This window comes from Arachis ipaensis, chromosome B10 (assembly GCF_000816755.2).
Source record: "Arachis ipaensis cultivar K30076 chromosome B10, Araip1.1, whole genome shotgun sequence".
NCBI lineage: Eukaryota > Viridiplantae > Streptophyta > Magnoliopsida > Fabales > Fabaceae > Arachis > Arachis ipaensis.
The window spans coordinates 86,793,769-86,798,557 of NC_029794.2; the positions used below are offsets into that span (position 1 = coordinate 86,793,769).

The following is a 4,789-nucleotide window of genomic DNA, read 5'->3' on the forward strand; positions in this document are numbered from 1 at the left end:
GGCCGAACCTAGAGAGGAAGGGGAGGACATGAATCCCAAGGAGGAAGACCTCCTGGGACGTCCAGTGATCAATAAGGAGCTTCTCTCTAAGGAACCAAAGGACTCTGAGGCTCATCTAGAGACCATAGAGATTCCATTGAACCTCCTTATGCCCTTCATGAGCTCTGATGAGTATTCCTCTTCTGAAGAGAATGAGGATGTTACTAAAGAGCAAACTGTCAAGTTTCTTGGTGCAATCATGAAGCTGAATGCCAAATTATTTGGCATTGATACTTGGGAAGTTGAACCTCCCTTGTTCATCAATGAACTAAGTGATCTGGATCAACTGACATTGCCTCAGAAGAGACAGGATCCTGGAAAGTTCATAATACCTTGTACCATAGGCACCATGATCTTTAAGGTTCTGTGTGACCTTGGTTCAGGAATAAACCTCATGCCCCTTATCTGTAATAGAGAAACTGGGAATCTATGGGGTGCAAGCTGCTAAAATCTCATTAGAGATGGCAGACAATTCAAGAAAACAGGCTTATGGACAAGTAAAGGACGTGTTAGTAAAGGTTGAAGGCCTTTACATCCCTGCTGATTTCATAGTCTTGGATACTGGAAAGGAAGAGGATGAATCCATCATCCTAGGAAGATCTTTCCTAGCCACAGCAAGAGTTGTGATTGATGTGGACAGAGGAGAATTGATCCTTCAATTGAATGAGGACAACCTTGTGTTTACAACTCAAGGATCTCTCTCTGCATCCATGGAGAGGAAGCAGAAGAAGCTTCTCTCAAAGCAGAGTCAAACAAAGCCCCCACAGTCAAACTCTAAGTTTGGTGTTGGAGAGTCTCAACAATGCTCTGAACATCTGTGAGGCTCCATGAGAGCCCACTGTCAAGCTATTGACATTAAAGAAGCGCTTGTTGGGAGGCAACCCAATTTTTATTTATCTAACTATATTTTTCTTAGTTATATGTCTTTATAGGTTCATGATCATGAGGAGTCACAAAATAAATATAAAAATTGAAAACAGAATCAAAAACAGCAGAAGAAAAATCACACCTTGGAGGAGCATCTGCCTGGCGTTCAACGCCAGAACAGAGCATGGTTCTGGCGCTGAACGCCCAAAATGGGCAGCATTCTGGCATTGAACGCCCAGAACAAGCATGGTTCTGGTGTTCAACGCCAGAAATGGCAACAAATGGGCGTTGAACGCCCAAAATGGGCACCAACCTGGCGCTGAACGCCCAGAGTTGTGTGCAAAGGCATTTTACATGCCTAATTGGTGCAGGGATGCAAATCCTTGACACCCCAGGATCTGTGGACCCCACAGGATCATCTCAGGATCTGTGGACCCCACAGGATCACCTCAGGATCTGTGGACCCCACAGGATCCCCACCTACCTCCACTCACTTCTTCTCACCACTCTCTTTCACACAACCCCATAAACACTCTTCCCCAAAAACCCTTCACCAATCACCTCAATTTCTCTTCCCCATCATCTCTTCACCACTCACATCCATCCACTCTTCCCCATAAACCTACCTTATAAACTCCACCTACCTTCAAAATTCAAAACTAATTTCCCACCCAAACCCACCCATATGGCCGAAACCTTTCCCCCCTCCCTTCCCTATATAAAGCCCTCCATTCTTCATCAAATTCACACAACACACCTCTCTACACCCTTCTTGGCCGAAACACTTCCCACTCTCCCTCTCCTCCATTTCTTCTTCTTCTTCATCTATTCTTCCTTTTATTGCTCGAGGGCGAGCAAAACTCTAAGTTTGGTGTGGTAAAAGCATAAGCTTTTTGTTTTTCCATTACCATTGATGGCACCTAAGACCGGAGAATCCTCCAGAAAGGGGAAAGGGAAGACAAAAGCTTCCACATCCGAGTCATGGGAGATGGAAATGTTCATCTCCAAAGCCCATCAAGACCACTTCTATGATGTTGTGGCCAAGAAGAAGGTGATTCCTGAGGTCCCTTTCAAACTCAAAAGAAATGAGTATCCGGAGATCCGACATGAAATTCAAAGAAGAGGTTGGGAAGTTCTAACAAATCCCATCCAACAAGTCGGCATCCTAATGGTTCAAGAGTTCTATGATAATGCATGGATCACCAAGAACCATGATCAAAGTAAGAACCCGGATCCAAAGAACTATGTTACAATGGTTCGGGGGAAATACTTGGATTTTAATCCGGAAAATGTGAGGTTGGCGTTCAACTTGCCAAACATGGAAGAGAACGCACGCCCCTACACAAGGAGAGTCAACTTTGATCAAAGGTTGGACCAAGTCCTTATGGACATATGTGTAGAAGGAGCTCAATGGAAGATTGACTCCAAAGGCAAGCCGGTTCAACCAAGAAGATTGGACCTCAAGCCTGTAGCTAGAGGATGGTTGGAGTTCATTCAATGCTCAATCATTCCCACTAGCAACCGGTCTGAAGTTACCATAGACCGGGCCATCATGATCCATAGCATTTTCATTAGTTTTTATGTTAAATTCACATTTCTGGACTTTACTAGGAGTTTGTGTATTTTTCTGTGATTTTAGGTATTTTCTGGCTGAAATTGAGGGACTTGAGCAAAAATCAGATTCAGAGGTTAAAGAAGAACTGCTGATGCTGTTGGATTCTGACCTCCCTACACTCAAAGTGGCTTTTCTGGAGCTATAGAACTCGAAATGGCGCGCTTCTAATTGCGTTGGAAATTAGACATTTAGGGCTTTCCAGAAATATATAATAGTCCATACTTTGGCCAATTTTAGAGGACGCAAACTGGCGTTCAACGCCAGCTCTCTGCCCAATTCTGGCGTCCAGCGCCAGAAAAGGATCCAAAACCAGAGTTGAACGCCCAAACTAGCACAAAAACTGGTGTTCAACTCCAAGAAGGACCTCTACACGTGCAACACTCAAGCTCAGCCCAAGCACACACCAAGTGGGCCCCGAAAGTGGATTTATGCATCAATTACTTACTTTTGTAAACCCTAGTAGCTAGTTTATTATAAATAGGACCTTTTACTATTGTATTAGGTATCTTTGATCAGTTGTATGCTATCTTAGATCATGTTTTAAGGGTGGCCTCTCGGCCATGCCCGGACCTTTCACTTATGTATTTTTAACGGTAGAGTTTCTACACTCCATAGATTAAGGTGTGGAGCTCTGCTGTTCCTCAAAGATTAATGCAAAGTACTACTGTTTTCTATTCAATTCATCTTCGACAGATGAATAGCCGTGCCGTGACAGGGTGCGTTGACCATTTTCACTGAGAGGATAAGATGAAGCCATTGACAAGGGTGATGCCTCCAGACGATTAGCCGTGCTCACGTAAGGTATTACTTGGACGACCCAGTACACTTGCTGGTTAGTTATGCGAAGTTGTGAAGATATGTTTAGACCATGGTCCTGTGCATCCGTTTTTGGTGCCATTGCCAGGGAATCAATTTCGAACAACAATTCACAACCTGAGTAGCAATTTCGCATACCAGAGGTCTTCCTCCCCAAGCCACCATCCAACACATCATTCATGTGGGTAAAACTCTTTCCCTTAAGCTTCGCTTTCTCACTTGAATATGGCTTGATTGAAACGGATGGGCAACTTAGAGCTCTTTGCGGAGTCCATAGTAAGAGGGAGTTGTGTAGTGGTTGGAAGTTTGGAATTATGCTCATTAAGGTCAAAGCTCTTAAGCATAGGGACTGTGATTGGAAGAATGCAAATTTGTGTGGGTATAGGAAGAGATTTTAGCGTGCTAAAGAGAATTCTATGTGTCAACCACCCGGATGGAAGAACCATGACAGTCAACTCGAAGACGGGTGCGAAAATAAGATATAGGATCCCGGATCACACTTGGAAGACCAACTTTGGGAACTCATATCTTGGGTAGAGCTTCACCCAATCTTGGTGAAGACGGTTGGAATTTCTGTCAACCACTTGCGGAGCAAAGATCCTTGGAGATTCAAGCATGAGTACAACCACAAGCCACCATGACAAAGAGCTTCCCAAAATGTCCAACTTAAGGACTTAAAATAAAAGTGCTAGGTGGGAGACACCCCACCATGGTAAACTCTTTCCACCCCTCTTGTAGATTTGATTAATAAGTGATTCGAGTTGTCATTGTAGGTAGTTTTCCTCTTCATTGCAATCTTCTCTTAATGTTTTGATTGTGGTTGCTTAAGGTGCAAGTTATCTTTGGTTGCTTTTGGAAATTTTTATTAATTTTGAATTTTTGGTTGATTTCGAGTTGAAGGTAATGTTAGAGAGATTTCAAGCTATTTTTAGTGTTTCTTGAAAGAAAAAAAAAATAAAGAGGGCAGGGACGCATGTGCACACTGCACGCGCACGCGTCGATCGTTGGACGAAGCCCCATACATAATTCCAGAGAGTTGGGCTAACGCAGTGCGAACATTACGCGTGGGGCACAATCACATGCACACGTACGCGCACATGACGCGTACGCGTCGATGCGCCAAATTAGATCCCAAACATATGACCCGAGAGTTGCGCGAACACCACGCGTACAATGCGTGCCTCGCGCGAGCTACAACCCACGCGCACGCGTACATCACGCGCACGCGTCAACGCGCACTCTCCCCATCCACGCTTAGGCGCATATGGCGCCTCCGCACCCTTTCCTTTTTCGCCAAACCACGCGCACGCGCACGAGACGCGTACGCGTGGATTCAAAATCCATAAATCCCCAGGGACGCGAGAACACCACCATTCGCGTGCCCTAACCCCTTTCTCTTCCAACGTTCTCTCTTCCTCCTGCAACCAACCCCCTAACTACCGGGACCAGCCC

General features: G+C 44.9%; 1 protein-coding gene across 1 annotated transcript in view; it reads right to left on the reverse strand.

Annotated features, from left to right (window-relative positions):
- Positions 1-4,789, reverse strand: part of LOC107620732 — a 26,643-nt gene that overhangs the window by 21,142 nt on the left and 712 nt on the right. The window lies entirely within an intron of this gene.